Consider the following 21,831-nt stretch of genomic DNA (forward strand, 5'->3'; position numbering starts at 1 on the left):
TTCCACCTGCCCGAGGCACTTTCGCTGAGCGTTGGAAGATTTCGCCCATTTTGTCATGTTTACATAAACAGTCCGAGCTGGGAAAGTGATCTCGCTCACGATAAACAGTGCCACAACCACAGTGCTGACTCAGGCCGTCCCGGCCAAGCTCGAAGGAGAAGCAGCCATGGTGGTGCTGCTGGCATTTTTTCGAAGGCGTCATGTAAATACCTTAGCCACTGTGGGAAGCTGTGTGTGTGTGTGTGTGTGTGCATGCTGGAAGTCTTGCTGAGCTTTCTGATTGGCGTTAGATTTGCGTCGGTTAGGCGATTGCTTCTGTGGTTGATTTGGTTTTATTGGTTCAGTGGGCTGCGTGTTTGGATCGCATTTGTGAGGGAACAGGCCTCAGAGGCCATAACTCGCTCAAACACACTGCTCTCTAGAGGGCCTCCAAATGCAACGTCTGTTCTCTTCCTGTCTCTCTCTCACACTCACACACTCATTACTGATCTGCCCTCCATGTTTGCTATAAAGTTGCAGAGTAGTCGCTGAGTAGTTATTATTTACTCGGGCTCTGGCAGTTAAAGCTTTGAGGCTCCAAGTTCTAAACCTACCTACTTTACAAAAAAAATAAAATAAATAAAATTATTCAAGAAATAAATAAATAACCGACTCCGACAGACACGGAAGAAAAAAATCTTGGATGTATTTTGGTTATAGTTTTTATTTTTAATACTCATGACTTCCATGTTTTTATTTCAGGCCTGCTCTGTCATATGTCTACAGTGTCATGTGTAGTGTTCCTCAAACTAAAGAACAGCTCAACATGCGTGTCTCATTATAACCGTAGACTTCACGTCACTTCGCCCGAACGTTAGAGATGTGCACGTCTGACTGAGCATGCGGAGTTTAGTTTATTTTTTGGCCGAGCACATGTTTATTGTTACGCGCTGATGTCCTATGAGAAATGTACTTAGTGTTAGGCAATCAGGGGCCTCACGGAACATTTTATTTAGCTCTGTTTATCTTTGATGTTGTGTCCTGATAGCAGTGATCTCCTTGTGCCGAGTTTTCCGTTAAATATCATCAATAGAGAGTGGGAGATTGTTTTATTTTTTTTTTTGTGCTGTTAAACACAGAGCACGTGTAGTTTATATCATTTTACTTCAATTTCATAATGAACGCAGTTACAGCTAATATCTGGTCCCGGTTTATTTTTCGAATTCAGTTAGGTTTTACATTCACTCACCACAAACAAAGGCATTTCTACTTCATCACTGAACATCAAACTGGTAATATATTATATTAACATTAACTGGATATGAAATATACTCTCTAAGAATATATTTTTCTGTGCTATATATATAAAATGTGTGTGTGTGTGTGTGTGCATCTCTAATTTTTACACATGATCTGGGAAGCCTAGTACGCTCTCGACGATACTGCTTCAGGCAGGCCACCCGCGCCCCCTCTCTATAAAAGATACCTGTGTTGTAGGAAGATGTTGTAGTTCCTCTGTGTGATTTTCCCACAGAGCGGTTTGCAATCTGCATTGCATTGATTTATTGTTCCTGAAACGCATCCAGAACCCGGCAACGCGGTGTCGCATGTTATCGGAGCTTTTGTTAACAAATATGAGTTAAGGCACGATATCGGCGTCAGTGCGCTGATCAGATTGTGAACTTGCATCATTTCTGAAAGCACATCCAGGGTATCTTACAGGAAGAGTCAGTTCCTCCTTGAATACACAGTGCCTGTTTGCAGATTTGTCATCTGGTTAAAAGGTCTCCCTGCTGCAGTTTGTAAACAGATGTGTTCTTTTATGTGCTGGGATATTTGCTCAGCCACGCTCGTTCCCAAACCGTGATAAGGTGAAAGAGAACCGTGGACTTGGGGGGGGGCGGGGTCTCCGCTTTCTCTTCTTCCTTTTTTTTTTCATTATTGCGATATTTCTTCACAGATATATTTTTTGTATTGTCCTCGTTTCGAGTCGATCGTGATCACGTTATTCAACATCGCTGATGTCTGGTGATCTTTTTAATTGATTCCCAGTTGTTGTTGTTTTTCTGGATTTATATATCAGTTAGTAATGATGGCACCTCGGCAGAATTACTGTCTATCACACGAGACATTCTCGTTTTTGGACCGTAGTAAAACGTTCAGGTCTAGACGTAGATCATAATGTAGTAGGGATGCACACGTCCTGTTCAACACGTCAGCAGTTATAGAGCTCTGTATGTGGTATTAATTCAGTTTTCCAAATTTCTTCCTTGCGGTCACACGTGTCCTTTTCTATAGCGTTTCCCAGCATGCTGGAGAGGGCAGGAATGTGAACCTACCAGGGTCTTTTTCTTTTTTTTTTCTTTTCTTTTCCCCCCTCTCTCTCTCTCGTCCCCATTCTATCTCTCAGTCTTTTTGTTTCTCCCGTATAGCCGTTCATCAGAAAGCAGACGCTCTCTGGTGTCCGAGAGCAGCGTGGAGATCGCTTCCTCTGCTTTTACTGATGGCTACCAGATGGCTACAGAGCGCACACTCTCTCTCTCTCTCTCTCTCTCTCTCTCTCTCTCTCTCTCTCTCTCTACGCTTCACTTGCTTCCTTTCTTTTGTTTGGAACGAGTGCCTTTTTGAGCACATGGTATGCGTATACCTTAGCATTGCACCACGCTGTGAAAATATGAGCCAGATGTGCATTAAAGTATGTCTAAGGTCAGATTTCCATCACTCAAACTTATAGGCCGGTCTCAAACGGGCACTCAGGCGCCAGATCTCATGCCATGATGGTGCTTTGTTGTGTTGCACTGATGCATCATGATTGACATGACATGCACCTCCTGAAATGATGAGCACTGATGGACCGAATAGATTTTTAAAAATGTAGAAGATGCAATTGTCCTTTGATGGGTCAAGTATGTTGGCACGGAATTAACGAGATGCAAGTGGACTTATTTATTTATTTATTTATTTATTTATTTATTTATTTATTTATTTATTTATTTAAAAAAAAAAAAAATTCAGTTCACTTCAGCTTCCCAATTAGACTTTTGACATGTATAATGTCTACATGCTTAATCACCCAGACAGTTTCCTCATTATAAAACAAACCCCAGGAGGATCATATTTCATTGCATGTTGGTTCTGCTTCTGTTTCTACACACAGTTATTACTTTCATGTGTTTAGATTGTCTGATTAAGAAAGGCATATGTGGATTTATGGGGCTGTAATACTGACGTGATTGTCTGCAGTATTTTGACTGGAAGCAAAAGATGAAATGGAGTAGTTAAGATTTTACATAACTCTGCCCTGTGTTGGTTTTGTAACATCCATAATGAGTAATTATGTTGAATGAGGACGGCTTAATGGTCCTCCGAGGTCAGAAGAATGAAGATTGCACTCATTTTGAGAATCTGGTCATATTTTATAATAACGATAACTTGATGTGTCACGTCCACAAATCGCAGTGCCAGTAGGTAATTCAGCTTCGTCCTGTTAACAGAGGGGATTTTTATTTGCTGGCCCACCGAGCAAGTAAAAGCTCCAATACGCTGCTCATTCCAGTGTTCTGGCCCCGAGTCCGAACAGCAGCGGACATCATGCAATAACTTCACATTCTCATCATCATCATCATCATCATCATATCATTTCACATTCTCATCATCTTCATAACACTTACATCATCATCATCATCATCATAACACTTACATTATCATCATTTCTTTCTTTCTTTCTTTTGTTCTGTCTGGAATTCTTTCTGGGTGTCTTTCTTTCTTTCTGGAATTCTTTCTGGAATTCTTTCTGGAATTCTTTCTTTCTTTCTGGAATTCTTTCTTTCTTTCTGTGGCTTTTATTTTCTTTCTGGGATTCTTTCTTTCTTTCTTTCTGGGATTCTTTCTTTCTGGGATTCTTTCTTTCTGGGATTCTTTCTTTCTGGGATTCTTTCTTTCTGGAATTCTTTCTTTCTGGGATTCTTTCTTTCTTTCTTTCTGGGATTCTTTCTTTCTTTCTGGGATTCTTTCTTTCTTTCTGGGATTCTTTCTTTCTTTCTGGGATTCTTTCTTTCTTTCTGGGATTCTTTCTTTCTTTCTGGGATTCTTTCTTTCTGGAATTCTTTCTGGGATTCTTTCTTTCTGGGATTCTTTCTTTCTGGGATTCTTTCTTTCTGGAATTCTTTCTTTCTGGAATTCTTTCTGGGATTCTTTCTTTCTTTCTGGGATTCTTTCTTTCTGGAATTCTTTCTGGGATTCTTTCTTTCTGGGATTCTTTCTTTCTGGGATTCTTTCTTTCTGGAATTCTTTCTGGGATTCTTTCTTTCTGGGATTCTTTCTTTCTGGAATTCTTTCTTTCTTTCTGGGATTCTTTCTTTCTGGGATTCTTTCTTTCTGGAATTCTTTCTGGGATTCTTTCTTTCTGGAATTTTTCTTTCTTTCTGGGATTCTTTCTTTCTGGAATTCTTTCTTTCTTTCTGGGATTCTTTCTTTCTGGAATTCTTTCTTTCTGGAATTCTTTCTGGGATTCTTTCTTTCTTTCTGGGATTCTTTCTTTCTGGAATTCTTTCTTTCTTTCTGGGATTCTTTCTTTCTGGAATTCTTTTTCTTTCTGGGATTCTTTCTTTCTGGAATTCTTTCTTTCTTTCTGGGATTCTTTCTTTCTGGAATTCTTTCTTTCTTTCTGGGATTCTTTCTTTCTGGAATTCTTTCTTTCTTTCTGGGATTCTTTCTTTCTGGAATTCTTTCTTTCTTTCTGGGATTCTTTCTTTCTGGAATTCTTTCTTTCTTTCTGGGATTCTTTCTTTCTTTCTTTCTTTCTGGGATTCTTTCTTTCTTTCTGTGGCTCTTATTTTCTTTCTGGGACTCTTTTTCTTTCTTCAATTCTTTCTTTCTGGGACTCTGTCTTTCTGGGATTCTTTCTTTCTGTAGCTCTTTCTTTCTGTAGCTTTCTTTCTTTCTTTCTTTCTGGGATTCTTTCTTTCTGTAGCTCTTTCTTTCTTTCTGGGATTCTTTCTTTCTTTCTGGAACTCTCTTTTTTTCTGCGATTCTTTCTTTCTGGTACTCTGTCTTTCTGGGTTTCTTTCTGTGGCTCTTTCTTTCTGCAATTCTTTCTTTCTGGGATTCTTTCTGTTTTTCTTTCTTTCTTCAGTAGTTAATTTAGCATAAAAGCAAACCTTCAGTTTGTTGTACTTTTATTTTATTATTATTATTATTATTTTGAGCTTCGGGTCCAGACTCTTCCATATTATAGGATGACGATGGCGTGGCGAGCATGGCGTATGGAGACAAATCTGTACGTTTAGTGAGCGTTATTGAACACTGAGACCACTGGAAGTCGCAGCAAACTTGTGGGATGATTTGGATCAGCAGGTGGAACGCTGGTGTAAAGTCTCACGTGGTAAGGTCTGAATCCTTATGTGCATTGCACTAGTCACGATAAGTCAGGGATCACGGCCCTCAATTTGTCTTCAGCCACTAGGATTCGGTCGTCTGTTCACTGTGAACTCTCTCACGGGATTTATATCAGACACGTGCTCTCAGTCTGCGAGCGCCCATCTTGCTTGTTTATATTCTGCGTATACAATATTTGAGCAGGTAAAAACTGGATTCCCAACTAACATGCTTCCAATTTTCCTCTCATTTTCATTCACATTTATCCAAATTCCCCTTGAATTAATTCTGTACATTTGATAGGAACAGTTAGTCTCCGTCAACAAGAAGTTTATTATTAAATCCTATGTGTCCCCTTGTAAAGCACATAAACCGTTCAGCCTAGTTTTAGAGTTAAAGCATCTTAGTTGAAAAAGCATAAAATTTTTTTTTTAAAAATCTGAAATTTAAATAAGCACAAAAAAATCCTAACTCTTCTCTAACAGGGTTTGGAGTTACAATTTTTTTTAAAGTTTTGGTTAGAAACTACAAAGCACTTCTAAAAGCATCTGACAAAGCCTGCAAATGTAAATCCGGGTTTGAGGAACACCGGCGTGTCCTAAACGACCACGCATTTTTTATTAACCGGGTCTGAGGATTTGTTTTCCCGGGTGTATCGAGGTTTCGGCCTTTTGGACGTGGACTCGGCGTTCCAGCAGGGTCCGAGTGTGTAGGAGGAGAGAGAGACTAGAAGCAAGCTGTGAAATGCCGCCGCTGTCCCGTGTAATTCCTCAGGTTAACGTGAGGCCGTATAGGTCTGGTCTCTCCTGCTCCACCTACCCTGACTGAAAAGCGAGCGAGCTAGAGACGGAGAGCGAGGGAAAGAGCTCTTAGCAGTTGTCCCTTGTGACAGTGCTGCACTCGCCCTGATTGCATTACAGGGCTTTTGCACAGCATGACTCGATAGCCTCGGCTTGGCGCCGTGCCATCACTGATACCTTGCCAACACCGATACTGTCTGCATGTGTGCGACTGCATCAAAAGAGAAAGAGAAACACTTCTAGTGACGACCGTTCACTGTATGTGGATGCACCTTTTGAGAGGTGTGGCTCATATTCTCCCGTGTGCCATCTCTATCTGTTCTGGATAGTTCCTCAACATTGGACTGCTCTCAAGCCTCCTGTGCATTTTTTTTTTCAGCCTTTTCAGGTTAACTCGCCTTCGAAATTACCGTTCCACGTCCCGGGAAGAGTCAAGGTCAGTGTGCATCCCTAAGTTTACTTTCTGACTATATACAGGCTGAATTATGTCGGGACAGCCGGCTGTTTTTCCCCCTGTGCTGCACGAGCGATTTCAGGTGCCGGCTGCAGGTGTTGTACCACACGGTTTATGGACTAGATCTGATTTCAGGAGACAAGCGTCTCCCTGGATGGCCATGTTCACAGCTTTCCCTCACAGGAAGGCCGTCAGTGGATCACTCCCTGCATTATGATGTAGTATCCAGTCCTACAGCCTAACTGCCTGTTCAGAATTACTGTCAGACGTGATGCATCGCTTTTCTAATTCTGAGCTCTTTTAGCTAAGGATTTATTCGTATTATGATGCGGAAGTGAATGGAACACGAGTGGAATAGTTTACTTAGTTTGTAAGTTGTGTTTTAACTTTATCTTCTGGCTTTTCCTCCAAAAGTTCTCATTTGCTCCGCGATGCTGGTACCAGGAGTCTGGGCCGGCCATGACGGTACCTTAAGAACCCACAGTGCTGTAAACAAAGTCAAATTGTTTGTGTTAGCTACAGTTTCAGCAAGGCAGAGCCGCACTCATGCGAACAGAGACGTGTCAGGCCAGAGGAATGTGTTGAATGCGAATGCCATAGCTTTGACGAAGGCATGTGACTCTGCGAGCAACAGAAGAAGGAGGGGGCTTTCTCGAACGGGCCGAGTGCAGCACTGCTGACCTTCTTCTACCACGACAAAAGTAAAAAGCCAAATGAATAAGAAGATGGCAAGAAGGACGACAGCGTGCTCAGTGTGTGCGTGCACGTGTCCATCCTTGGCAACATCTCGGGTTTCACCCTTGTTCTTAAAGGCCATTATTCTATCCCGGTCAGATGACTAAATCCACACTGGCTCTTGGACGTAATTCTTGACCTTTGGACGGCCTTTTTAACGAACCCGTGCGCTGAAATCCGTGACACGCAGCAGCTATTTTGAGACATTGTTTCTACGTAAGAGCTGCAGACTGTAAACATTGGCAGAGCAGCCGATTTCAGAGCCGCGCGAAGGCCCGAGCGAAGCCCGGATAGACTTCTGTTTGAGCTATTGATCAGTGACCTTGTTTCTACCGCAACACGACACGGAAAGCAAAACCTAACGTCTGATTTATGCTCTGTCGGTCCGACTTCACGAATAGCTGAGAATTAACAGCAGGAACGTTGTTCGGGGGTGTGTTTGACCGCGTATACACGTGTATGCACGTGCGCGAGTTGTCTTAGATACTGTTTGAAATATTTAAGACTGGATAAACGCACACGTACTGAAGTGAAAGCTGTAAAGTTTGAACGTTACGTGCTGTAAAAGTGCAGCATTAGAAGAATGTTTGAGCGTCAGTAGGAATCCGTGTACGAGATGGACGTGCATTCCAGCAGCGCACGGAAAAAGCAGCCGAGACACACCAGGCAGCGGTATAACGGGCTGTCTCCAGGATATGTAGGAGCAGATGAGGGAAGCTAAAACAGAGCTATGTATAGTGCGAGTGTTCTCGGTGTGGAGAGACCCAGCTTTAGCTTAGTGGTTAGCACGTTCGCCTCACGCCTCCAGGGTCGGGGGTTCGATTCCCACCGTGGCCCTGTGTGTGCGGAGTTTGCATGTTCTCCCCGTGCTGCGGGGGTTTCCTCCCCAGTCCAAAGACCCGGCGTGTCCGTAGTGTATGAATGGGTGTGTGAATGTGATGCATTGGCACCCTGTCCCCGCCTTGTGCCCGATGCTCCCTGGGATAGGCTCCAGGTTCCCCCGCGACCCTGAAAAGGATAAAGCAATGTAGAAGATGGATGGATGAACGAGATTAGTTTATAATTTGTTTGAGAACTTCACAATGGAGGGCAGGGTTAAAAGAGGGACTTCCTTAAGTTCCTACACTTAACGCTTTCTTTATTTTTGTACTTTTGCTGAGGGGTCCATGCAGGCGCATAAACGAGAGCCCGGCCATCGCCACCTGTATAAACATAATAAAAAAAGAAAAAGTCGGGACACTTGAGAAATGTACTCGGCGTTATCGGCTTGCTCTCACCCGATCAAAACGGACTACTGCGCCGCTCTGCTCCGCGTCCGAGTCCTCAAGGTCAAGTCACCTTGCTTTACTCCTTCTTTGCACCTACGACAAGGACGTGAACCGCTTCAAAAGGTTTCCCTGCCGGGTTATACGACGGGTCATAAATTACTGAAGGACCGCCGTCGGAGTCGGTATTGTTCAGCACTTATCTAATCACTGCAGGAGAAGTGTGTGAAGGATGCTTCATGTTGTGTGTTTGCTTATCTCTCCTTGGCATGGCGGTCCATTTCCTGAGTGGCCCGGTCTCTTCCTTAGTCATAGAGGCGCAATTAGATTTGTCCCACATCAGTCCTGGGTTGTGTGCAGAATGTGATTTGACGTGATTAGCATGGGTCTGAGATTGGATTATGCTGTGTTTGCACTGTGCATTGTCACAGACAGAGCGTGATTCAAAGAGTTATATCCACCCGGTTTCTCTTCTTTCTTTTTTTTTTCTTTTTTTTTTTTTTTTCTTCCTTTTTCCTGTCCTCACTGTCTCCTCCCTTTTTCCTCTCACATATAACGATATACTTATGTATAAGTATATATAAGATATATATCTTCTTGCCAGGTTATTATATAATACTGTTTAATGCTATACATGTTACAGGACATTCAGGGGTTAAATACTAATTATTTCTCCCACACAGGATGAAAGATGGATAAAAGCAAAAAACACAGCAAGGTAGTTTAAAAAAAAAAAAAAAAAAAAGCAGCACGCAAATGCAAGTCTCGGTACTTTTTCATCTTTAGTCGATCTTTTACTTGGATTACGGGTAAGAAGTGTAACTTTAGGTGCTGGACGTAAGCTTTCGGAAACGTCTTGGAGAAAAGAGCTTTTTACTCTCGTGACACGGGCTGTGCCTTCGTCATTCATCTATAATCCGAGTAACGAGTGTGGAAATAGAAATAAAAAAACGCCGGACAATCTGCAGCGCAGAGTCATGCCGCAGCATCTGGTAGAAAAGTGCTAATCCGATGATTTAGTACAGGGTGTGGACTTCTTATGTCCTGCACTTATCTGTAAATCTGTTATCTATTCGGACAATGTTTTCAGTGCAAGACAGGGTTGCAGTTTGAAATAAACAATTCTACTTCTGGTGCTTTGTGTGTAATAATAATAAATGAGTGTTTATTGGTCACATATACACTACAACGCAGTGAAATTCTTTTCTTCGCATACCCCAGCATGTTAGGAGGTTGGGGTCAGAGCGCAGGGTCAGCCATGATACAGCGCCCCCTGGAGCAGAAAGCGTTAAGGGCCTTGCTCAAGGGCCCAATAGTGGCAGCTTGGCAATGCTGGGTCTTGAACCCCCGACCTTCCGATCAGTAACTCAGAGCCTTAACCGCAAGCCACAACTGCCCCAATTAAAAAAAAACAAAACAACAATTTTATATTTTTAATAAAAGCAAGTCATGTGACCTTACGTAAATGTTATGAAGTCTATCGATGAGGAAACCACCGCCTTTGATCGAGTAAACCCCCACAGTAAGCAGACACTGAAACCATGTGAGCAGGCCATTCTAGTGTCAATAAAGCTCAGACTCTAACGTTTGCTAATTAACTAGCTTCAGCAAGTGTTGCAGTGGTTTACCTTTCATTAATTAAGGAAGCCGTAAAGCTTGATCGCAATTTGACAAGGATGCGTGTCTCCTGATCATGAATGAAAGTAAACGAATGAAGGAATGCCAATTATGTGATTCAGGGATTCACACAGTTACTCATCGGGGTCAAAGGTCATGAGGCGGCAGTGTTAATCCGTCCTGCCTGATCTATAGTGGTTTTACTACAGAGTGCCAGTGGCTGTTCTTTTTCAAGATAATTTGAGACATAATGGGATTCAAAGTTGATGGTGTGACGCTTTTCTTGGATTAAGAGCTGAAATGATTCATCCAAAGTTTCTATGAAACCAGTTTCTGTTTCCTTTTTTTTTTTTATTTCTCTGGACAGTTTGCACTCTGTGTATTCATGTAAGGGGCTCACACAGCTCTTGTGTGATTTGCCGGGGTGGAGCCTGGAGATCACAGAGGGAATGTGAAGAATGAGGCCGAGTTTATCGGACGGAAAGTATTTTTGGGGATGACCGCAGCCGTGCTCGAGCGCCGCATGGAAGCGAGTGTTGTTGTGCTGGGGTGGGTGGAGGAGAGGGACATGGCAGGAGAGAGGAGGTGGCCTGCCTCTCTCTCTCTCTCTCTCGCTCTCTCTCTGTCGCTCTCTCATTATTTTCAATCCATTGTGTCTACTTCCTGTGGGTCAGGGGTTATTGGAGCAGGGAGTTGTAGCTTGACTCGAGAGAGAGAGAGAGAGGACAGAGAACTTCTATAGAAGTAGAACCACAACAGCTCGCTGCCACTTTTTTTTTTTTTTTCCTCCCTCCTCTCGTCAACAATTAATCTCAACAGGTAAATACCCGCCTGCATGATGCACTGGAATTGTTTGCCGCATCCGCTTTAGGTCTCTTTTGTGCCGCGGCGCTTTGTCTGCCAGGCGCTATCCTGTTTTTGTGCAGCTGGGCTAGCGACGTTGCGTTACGGTTACGATTTTAGAGGCTCTGGATCCAGGACAGCGGGCGAGAGCAGGACAGGTCGTGATTGTCTTAACATCCTACTTATGTAATGCAAAAGTCTTCCTGAGAGCAGCCATATTGGAGCCGTGTTTATGGAGAGAGGAAACCTCCTCCTGCGTTGGTCAATGCGGTTCAGGCTAAATTACATTACGTTGCTGGAGCAGAGGGGGAGCGGGGCCGGAGTTATTACACTCCACTGCAGCCATGCAGCTTCCCGGCCTGTCCAAGTGCTCACTCAGTGACGTTTACGCTCCTGAACTGAGTGACTGAGGTAAGCAAGTGGGGTTTTATTGCAAATGTCTGATGGCAGGGCTGTAAAGAAGAGAATATGATGTTGTGGTTATTTGGGAGTTTGGATTCGGAGTGAAGAATACGCTTCATTTCATGGGGCTGAGGAGGAAGAATGTTGCTGCAGTGTTTAAGAGAAGTGTTTAACTCTCATTTTTAGATCTATTTATTATAGTCATTCCATACCCCACTGAGTGTTTTGCTTTAAACAAGGGACTGTATGAGGGAAACGGCCTCTACACACACACACACACACACACACACACACACACACACGCGCGTCTAAAGTTAGATGTGTCCAGCCATGCAGCACACAAGTGTGACAATGGAGGCAAAACAGGAAGTCTTTTTCTCAGAGTGTGTGTTGGGAACAGATGATCAGGAAGATAAAAAAAAACGCCAACAAAGTGGAAACTTCCAGCCTACCCCCACCATGTCTCTCTCTGTGTGTGTGTATGTGTGTGTGTGTGTGTTAAAAAAGACTCTGTTTTCCTGTGTCAGAGGTGCATCACTGGACACTGCTCCGGGAACTACAGGAAGTGAACCGCAGTCTCCTAATGCAGCCTGTGTGTGCTTTCTTGCCCGTTTCGAGACTCCTTTCTGAAATCCTCAACAGGACCCGGTGTTAATGTTTAAACCCATGTCTCTTTCTTCCTCTGGCTCACGTTGAGCCGTTTCTTCCTCTCCCCAGCTGTCTGGTTAATGCCTCACTTGGTTTTGTTTGAAGCAGTGTTGGCGCTGTGCTCGTCCACTCGGCTTTGACTCCAGGAGAGCGTGAGAGCGGGGCAGGATGAAACCGACCCAAGAGGAGACTGCTAATAAAAACCTCTTGAGGCTGCTGATCTTTTTTTGGATTATCGATCCTCATGTTCTCCATCTTCTACTTCCGTTCACTCGCCGTCCTTCGCTCTCTCCTTTCCGCGTGCCCGAATTGGAGAGTCATGCTGGATTAACCGTCTTCTAGTCCTCCTAGCTTCTCGTGGTTTGAAGAACCACTCAGTCATTTTTCTTTTGTAAACAGTGGACTGGCGTTTGGGAAGAACTGCTTTTACTGGGTGGAAATTGCTGGCTTTGCCCTACGTTCTTCTTTTACCGGATCGTTAGACGCCAACACGCCGGGCTTTGGCACTCTGAACTAATTATTGGATTCTGCAAAAAATTCGCAACTCTTACATTAAAGTGGTAAGTAGGACTGCAGTCGTACACCTTGCATGGGGTGTGAATGAAATGATCGTGAAGTCTCACCATAAAGTATAGGTCTTTTTAAAAAAAATTTTTTATGTATTTTTTGTTAAGTCAAGGATGACCAATCATAACACAGTGGGTGGCAGCAAATATGTTTTGCACAGTTTAAAAATATAATAAAACTCCCAATTAAATATTTACCGTCTGAGTCGACTTGCTAGCGGCCGGTAACCTTGACACTGTGCATAACTCAACGGATTAAATCCGAATCGTTTCATTTTCATGTCGGCAAAACTCCAAACCTTGTCCGATAAGTGTTTAACCACTTACGAGCTACTAATGTAGTTTAAAACCTCACTATTGGAAAACGTAGTTTTCAAATCGAAGCAGTATGACCGTAAGAAACCCGATTTACCGATGTACGCTCAGAATATTCCCATTATCGAGTTAATTACTCAGATACTGGCAGTAGGGTCTGCTAACTGATATTGCACTTTGTTGAAATGATATAAACGCTTATCAGCATTAGGGCTGGTCAGTATGGTATAAATAGATCACGTCACGATGCTCGAAGATTTCAAATACCATTCTACAAGCATACAATATCTATTATGACGTACAGGTTTTGCTAAGAAACTGCCAGCTAAACAATAGGATTGAGTTCAAAAATCCTGAAATCTCAGATTTATTGACTGTTGACCGAACTAACAAAATCTGTAAAAATGTTAACATCGAATATATATATATATATATATAACAACGCACGAAATCTCAGAAAAGTGGATTTTTCACAATGTCGCGATTAAATCGTCATGTTGCCCTGCCGTAATTTTCCTATAGTTAAGCGCAACCGTAAATCCTAAACTAGGCATTGCATTTCCTCTGAAAAATGAACACGTCAGTGATGTTTTGTCTGGAAGGTGTTTTGGTACATGAATTTGATTATCAGCACGTGGTGGCGAGTCGAGTAAAGACGAGACGAGTAAAAATAGAGCAAGTATGAGGTACTTCTGGATAACCTTGCATCTCATTGCATTATCTGTGGAATGTGAGAAGGAAGGTTCTGTACTGATCTCGGCTCATGTCTGCTCATTGCTGAATCTTATTTATAGAATTTGTGGAATTCTTTCCCGTCTGTGTACGTTATATTTAAAAAATATTATAATATATTTTTAATGTTCTGCACTAAAGCAGCGCTCGGGATGGGTGCAAAACCCTGTGCGCTTCCACCCCTCATCCCGACCCCTGAAGCCCCATGACGTTTCTTTTTTCCTAACTTCAGCAGGTGATATTTTCTACAGCGTGTGCTATTTATACAGCTGGAGATTCTCTGTAGACTGTAGAGACCGTTGACCGGTGTCAAACAGCAGATGTTTGACAGCACCACCACTTCCTGACACTCCCCCTGCGCTTCGTCTGATCAGGTGCTGGACGACGACGTGGCGGTTTTCTGACCGTTGTTGATACTTCGATACGATCGTGGGGTTCCTGACCTTAACTGTGATGGAGAACAGATCAGAAAGATGGGTTTGCTTAACCGCGTTATCTGGTTTCATGGGCTGGGTCGGCCTTTCGGCCTCCTGGCTAAGCTGTTGAGGGCTTGGTCTGTCTTAATGAATAAAAGGATTGATGCTGGGTGTTCTTACAGGGATGGACCGCGCAGCTGCTCAAGCTGCTCCCAAGGTCATCGTGTTCATGGTCAGGTTCGACACAGAGCCCATCCCTCCTCACACACACTATCTCACACTGCCTCTGCTTTTCTTGTGTTTTCTATCTTAATAGGTAGGGAGTTTTTAGCTTCCCTTATGAAAACTAGAAAAACCACACCGAACATGAACGTGCTGGCCCGCGTTGTTGCTGTGGGATAGCTGTGGAATTGTTCAGTTTGGGAAGGAGTGGAGTGACTGCATTGTCTAAAATTATATTCCCGGGTCAGCGTGTTCTTAATCTCCAGGCTACACGTTTGTCGTCTCGACCACAAAAATGCCGCCCAACACTGGTATCAGTATTTTAGTCCTGGCTAATGCAGACGTGGTTATTTTTGTCTTTCATTTTTTAAGTATATCCATGTTTTAAGTAGAGCACGGTGCCGATCACGTTTCCTCTTCTCTTCTCATCTCTTTCTTCAAGAAGGTAATCTTGTTATGGAGAAACCACAGGATGCTGAGCTGTGTGTTCCAAAGACCTTCTGTCAGAAAGCTTTACTTAAGCCCTGACACTGGAGACTCCTTCCAAAAAAGTTAACTGAAAGTCTCCTTATAGAACGTTTCATATCAAGTGCTACACTTGTTCATTTCATTCATTTATCGGGAGCGCCTGCTGTACACGTCCCGGTGAAATTCTTCTCTTAGATGGAGCACGTTAATATGAGCCTTGCAGCCGGCGAGTACTGTCAGAGCTGCTGTTAGTTACAACACCTAGGAGTCAACACCTTCTGGCCAGTCCGAATCGAGCAGTTCGGGTCCTTATTAACCGAACTCCAAAACGACTTTGTTTAAAAAGTAGTGACGCTCTCTCCTCGCTGTGGAAGATGGAGTAAAACTGAGACATTCGCAACTCGTAGCGAGACAGCTAAGAAAGCCGATTACCGACGTAAACCCGGAATATTAAAGCTGCTCACTTCCGAACCAGATTAAGTAGCTTTAATTATAATAGAAAGTCCCAGGTCTGTAGTACGTAATGATTTGAGCACCCCCCCCCCCCCCCAAACTACTCCTAAACTACTCCCTCTCTACTCACGTAACCTTTGATCAAAGGACCTCAGTCCATTAATCCATGTTTCTGTGTTTATTAAAAAGACTGAAGGGGAAAATAAGTCCATCTCAGGGCCACTGTGAGGTACGGAAAGTCACAGAGACATCTGGCAGGGCATTTGTAAGTCAGTATTCACGGAGACGCTCTGCTTACTCGTATGTGACCCAGCTCCTAGCTGCTTGGCAACATCAGGATCTCTTTCTCGTTATCTCTCTCTCCATCTCTCTCTGTCTGTCTCGCGCTCTCTCTTTATCTGTCTCTCTCTCTCTCCGCCTCTCTCTTTCTCCTTATCTGTCTCTCTCTTTCTCTCTCTGTCTCTTTTTATCTATCTCTCTGAGTCTGTGGCTCTCCCCTGTCTCATTCTCTCCCTCCCTCCCTGTCTCTCTCTATCTGTCTTGCCCTCTCTCTTTATCTGTCTCTGTGCCTCTGGTTCCCCCTGTCTCATTTTCTCTCTCTCTCTCTCTGTCTGTCTATCTCTCTCCCCCTCTCTGTCTCTCTCTATCTGTCTTGCCCTCTCTCTTTATCTGTCTCTGTGCCTCTGGTTCCCCCTGTCTCATTCTCTCTCTCTCTCTCTCTCTCTTTCTATCTATCTCTCTCCCCCTCTCTGTCTCTCTCTGTCTCTCTCTGTCTCTATCTGTGGCTCTCCCCTGTCTCATTCTCTCTCTCTCTCTCTCTCTCTCTCTCTCTCTCTCTCTCTCTCTCTCTCTCTCTCTCTCTTTATCTGTCTCTCTGTGTCTGTGGCTCCCCCTGTCTCATTGTCTCTCGCTCTCTCTCTTTTTATGTCTCGCTGTCTGTGTCTCTCCCCTTGTCTCATTCTCTCCTTGTCTGTCTCTCTCTGTCTCTCCCTTTCTGTCTGTTTGACTCTCCCTCATCTCATTCTTTTTCTCAACCTAACTCTCTCTCTCTCTCTCTCTCTCTCTCTCTCTCTCTCTCTCACACACACACACACTCCTCTTCCACTTTTGGGTGTGTTTGGAATTACATTAGAGCAGTTACAGTCTCTAGTCCACTTAGACTTCAGTGCTTTTCTGTCTTTTTCAGGAATTGTAATGAAATAAGTAACAAGCAGAGACGGGTGTATCGGAGAAGGAGAACGTACCCTTTCACCTACAAATCCCTGATGTTCTGAGGGTTTAAAGCTGCAGTACGGAACTTGATTTGGTTAAAAATGACCAAAAATCAATTACCGAGCAAGTACATAATAATAATAATAATAATAATAATAATAATAATAATAATTCGAGCTGTCTGTCGGATTTCGCGGGAAACTTCAGTTCATTCGTCTGAAATTCGACAGAAAGTCGGCTACTGTATCGCGTGTGAGGGGCTGAGGAAGGTGAAGTGCTTGTAGCTTGTTCTCATAGCAGTTGCTTAGAATTTAAACTTGTCATCTGGGCGGCTGTTTTTAATCTGGATAGTTCTAAACGCAATCATCGTTGACATCTGGGGAATCGGCTGTTGTCCAAACCAAGAAGCTTCGAGCTGCCGAGAGCCTGCAGTCGAAAGGGGAAAGCGATAGAGCCCGTGCTAAAAGGAGAATAAATATCGGCATGGCTTCTGAGAGGTGGCGACAACGCCGAGATCTGAAGGGGATCTTTGAAGACTGACGCAGAGACGGCTCTTTTCCTGCTGAACAGGTAAGAAATTCCAGCGGCTCAATAGGTAGCTAGCAAACATTAGCGTATTTCGAATTCGAATTTCCTGTTTTTTGTTTGTTTGTTTTTGTTTTGCTATGGTCAGTGTGGTAAATTGTACGTACTTGTTGTACTTATTTTCTGCTAGCTATGAGAGAAAGTTTCAGGCCACGTCCGCCCTCACCGTGATGCTGTAAAAATGATGTGACGCTCCAGTAACCGTGCATGTTGCTCTAGAGGACACGGAGTGTTACGAGCAGTCACACGTTCAGTCATTCGTTTAGGGATCGATGTTGAAGCGGCTTGCTTGTGTTTTAAGAGGTTCTGAAGAAAGCGGCAGTGTGAAGTCCGTTCACAACCTGTAGCACGCTGGTCTAAAAGCCTGGCTGGAAAATAATCTGCGCTCGAGCAAATAAATAACTATGTAGCTCCAGAATCTTGGCTTGTGTGCCTGTAGTGCAGGGATTACAGGACACGAGGCCCCGTTTCCCAAAAACCACCTGAACTCCGAATACTCCCTTTCCTGCTAGGTCAAAAAAAAAAAAAAAAACGGTAACATGGATACGACTGGGTCAGTTCTGGTAAGAAGCGATCCGTAGAGAAAGAAATCTCAAGAATGTTTTGAACATCATGTACCAGCGGTCTTTGGAGACTGGAGTGACGAGATGAAAATACTTCGCATGTTTTGTGGTTTGCTCCAGATACTCTGTATATACGTGAAATAAAGTATTTCCAAGAAGAGCCTGCGTGTGTGTGTGTGTGTGTGTGTGTGTGTGTGTGTGTGTGTGTGTACACAAACAGCAATGTGTTTCCACATTTAAATGTTTGCATGTGCTGCACTTTTTCCGCCCATGTATGCAGTTTCTCCGTGTGACAGTTTGTATACACACACACACACATGCGCGCGCGCACACACGTGAGTCTGTCAGAAATGCCCTGTGCCCCCAAAAGCAAAAATCCACCATGAACCACTTTACATTAATACACATTAATAGTTATAATTAATTAAATTGCCCCCCTGGTTATACCATCTCCTCGTCCTCCTAATCCCTTAAGCCATCTTTTTCTTGTTTATTGTTTTTGTTTGTTTCATGATTGATGGGCCTTCATCTTCATTGAAGTGTAATCAGGTTTCTTTTGGTTGACCGTTTTTTAGTTTGGAGTCCGTTCGACACGTCCCCCGCCCCCCTCCACCGATTACGGGTTTCCTTCGTTCCCCACAATGCCGGTCAGTCTACTGGTAACGATGCAGTAGGATTTAGTCCTCGCTTTATCTCTACCTAAAGAGAGTGATGCAGCAGCGCTTTAGTCCTTTGTTCCGTCCAGCTCTCTGACCTCCGTCTGTATGCTCTGCCCTGTACGCTCAAACAGCTTCCAAAACGTCAGCTTTCACGCCGAACTAGCCGAGCCACGTCTCCGCTGTAGCTCCTATAAGTAAGTACATTTTATTCGTATAGTACATTTAAACACACTGCTGAACAGAAGAAGGAAAAGTCTAATAGAAAACGGAATAAAACCAAATGGAGACGGACAATAAACGATAGTAGCGATGAGATTAAAACGCCTGGGAGAAGAGAGACGCTCTTAAACTTTTTAAAGGTGCGAGGCGGATATCCAGCAGCAATTGATTCCATAAACGAGGGGCGGAGACTGAAGGATGTATCCCCCTTAGTTTTTAAACGGGATCAAGGGACATACAGAAGAAACCTATCAGAAGATCTTTAGAAATCTGCTATATGAATGTGGTGTAAGAAGATATTTGAGATACAAAGGAGCTTGATCATTAAGAGTTTTACAAACAAACAAACGATCTTAAACCGGATCCTAACTGCACCGGGAGCCAATGGAGCGATGTTAAAAAATATTTCTTTGCCCTGGTCAACAGCCTCGCAGCTGCATTCTGAACCATCTGGTGACGAGCAAGAGATGACTGAAGAAGACCCAAGTACAATTAATTACAATAATCTAAACACGATGTGATAAAAGCGTGAATAACCTTCTGCAAATCTTGGAAAAACAAAAATGTTTTATAAGGTATGAGCTGCACTGCATTCTGGGACTTTGAGTCCAGCGTTCGCGCCGACGTATCTCCAGTACTTCCACACTGGAGTTTTCATTATGATGATCTCGAATGTCATCTGGCAAACGGTGAGCGAGAGAAGAAGCTCATGCGCGTTTGGTCTTTGAAGTGTTGCATTTGCTTCTCCTGTTAAACGTCATTGTAACTACGCTCGCTACGAACTTCTCAAATCGGCGCCAGAATTGCTGATCACATCAGAAATATTTCAAGATAAACACGTGCTTCACGGTTGCGTTTTCCTTCAAGAGGGAACCGGGAGGTCGTGATTACCCCACGCAGGAAGCCGTTACAGGAAGAAAACCCTTCACCTCAGGTCTATATAATGAAACCGCAACCCCCTGATAGAGCCACGTGGTCCTTAAACCTAACAGACACCTGTATCTTCTAGCTTCTCTCGGGCTCTGAGGCATGCTAAATATCCAACCGTAATACTTTCCATATTCTGTAGCCGTCGGAGAGCATTATCAAGGCTTTCTTAAACGTTCTCCTCCATGGTAACCGATTGATTCGATTTTTTTTTATTATTATTATTATTTATTTATACTTTTTTAAATTTTTTTTTTTTTTTTTTTTGGTTGTTGTTCTTTCTCTCTCTCCCACTTCTTCTTGGACGGTGGGGGATGTGTGAAAGTGCTGCATGGCTGCCAAGGCGTATTGAGAGCAGGCTGGGTCAGGCATTCTCTCAGCTGAGTTACTGCTCTAGTTTAATAACCTCGAAGGAGCAGGGGGAGCCAGTGTGTCAGTACATCACGCTTCGTCACTGTTTATGAGCCGCTTCCAGCAGGTCAAAGCGGTACGCTTTTACATTCGGCATAGGAGTGTGTGTGGCACACGGCAGAGACGGACGGTGACCCGAGAACAGGACTCCTAGTTACAGAGCGTTCAGGACCGACGAAGCTGGAACGAGCAGGGCTTTGTCAACAAAGTTGGCGATGCTGATTATGAAAAACTGTCTGTAGTTTTATTTGTCGATGCTTAAACAGCAGTAAGGAATAAAACACAGAACTGCTTATTCCACAGCAAGTTGACTTCGAGTCCAATCAAAGAAAGACACATCGTACTTTGTATCCAAGTGTAGTTATATGTAATGTTGTCGAATCACAAAACGGGTTAGTTTCTGTTGTCACGTACGGGCGGGGTATTACTGCTATAAACAGCCTTTCCCTCACTTTGTCTTGAAGATGATCAAGACCAAAAAAAAAAACCAGATTGATCCCAAGAAACTGTAAAGCCCTGGTTCGTTAGACTTTACCATCGTAAAAAGCTTTTCCGCTGACTGTTACAAAGCGCCGACGTTGGAGACTCCTTGCATAAACGTTATCATATCGACAATCGCGTGTTTTTACGTGTTGAATAACAACGCTTTATTATTCGCTGTCGATTGCGTGGAACATCCGCGATATTCGCGCGAGCCGGTTGCCGTAGAAACAACGTCTTTAAAAAAACGCGTGCGTCAATATGAACCCAACGCGAAACTGAACAAGTGACTAAATCAAATGCAAACCAGTTGAATATAACGTAGCTACGTGCAAGGCTGTATCACAGCGAGGGATCCTGGAAACGTGTAATGTTTCTGTTACGGCTTAAGACGCACAATGACGATTTTCCGATAGTCTGTTTACTCGCAGGGTTTATCTACCCGATAACGCGCTGACTAAAAACACGAGGAGCCTTTCAGCAGTTTTCACTTCCGTACGCCGGACCACGTGCGGTTGCAGATGTTTTGTGAGGTTTGTGTGTGAGGAAATTTGTCTTTGCAGACTGTGGTCTAACCGACCAATAGATGGGCGGGTGGGAAATCCCTGTGTTCTGTTGAAATCTCTTACAACACAGAAGTAACTGTTTTAAACGATGGTTTGATTTTTACAGCCCGACTCTTGATTCACAGCACTTCATATCGGTTTTGACGATCTCTTGTGTTACTGTTCCGTTCGAATGGAAAGATGTTTGAGATTGTATGTTGAGCCCATGGCGAGTTTTGAAGGACATCGAGAAGTGACTAAGATACGGTGTTGTATGTTCCGTGGCGAGGACAAGGCCGATGTCGCCCTGATCTCGTACTTCTGTTTTTCAGAACATATCCAAGGTCAAACAGATATTTAACATCTCCCTGAACGTAGAAAACACGTCAGATATCCTGAAGAAAAGAAAACGGAGGCGACTGATTGATTTCTCTCTCTCTCGCTCTCGCTCTCTCGTTTGGAGTATGTGAAGGTAAACCCAGCAGTCTGTCCTCAGCAGTTCATCATGTGTGCTTTTGGTATATGCAGTACTGTTTGGCCATTCAGCTCTGAAGGTCAGCGGTGGCTCTGCGAAAGCAAAGTTTTTTTTGAAGCTAGAACACGAGCGCCAGAGAGAAATGCCCGAAGAGAGCGCTGATTGTGCGGAGAGAGAGAGAGTCCGCCCCGCTGACGCTCAGTCACCGCGACCTTTACGAGACTGCTCCATTTGCGCATCTTCCTCCGTCACGCTCTTGCTGTCGCAGTGTTAGGACGTGTGAAAAGCGGACGTAAAAATAGACACAGATGTAAAAGAAAAGGGAAAAAAAAAACACGGCTTTTTCTTACTTTTAACCGAAAACAAAGGCTGATTATTCCGGCTTTCGAAAGCGCACAGAGGCGCTTTTGTGGCCCCTCCTTATCCGTTGCCCCCTTTCGGCATGCACCTCGGCAACCCGGCCT

At 43.7% G+C, this 21,831-nt stretch overlaps 1 protein-coding gene across 8 annotated transcripts in view; it reads left to right on the forward strand.

Annotated features, from left to right (window-relative positions):
- The window catches only part of gab1 (GRB2-associated binding protein 1), a 72,814-nt gene that overhangs the window by 11,445 nt on the left and 39,538 nt on the right, over positions 1-21,831 (forward strand). The window contains exon 1 of one of the 8 annotated variants that reach the window (XM_047153909.2): positions 11,959-12,679. The exons of 6 other annotated variants lie outside the window; for them this stretch is intronic. The gene's annotated coding sequence lies outside the window, so the exon portion shown is untranslated. Of the gene's footprint in view, positions 1-11,958; positions 12,680-16,711; positions 17,074-21,831 lie in introns of those variants that run through there. One more of the 8 variants, XM_047153905.2, reaches the window with a different exon arrangement.

Source organism: Ictalurus punctatus, chromosome 3 (assembly GCF_001660625.3).
Source record: "Ictalurus punctatus breed USDA103 chromosome 3, Coco_2.0, whole genome shotgun sequence".
NCBI lineage: Eukaryota > Metazoa > Chordata > Actinopteri > Siluriformes > Ictaluridae > Ictalurus > Ictalurus punctatus.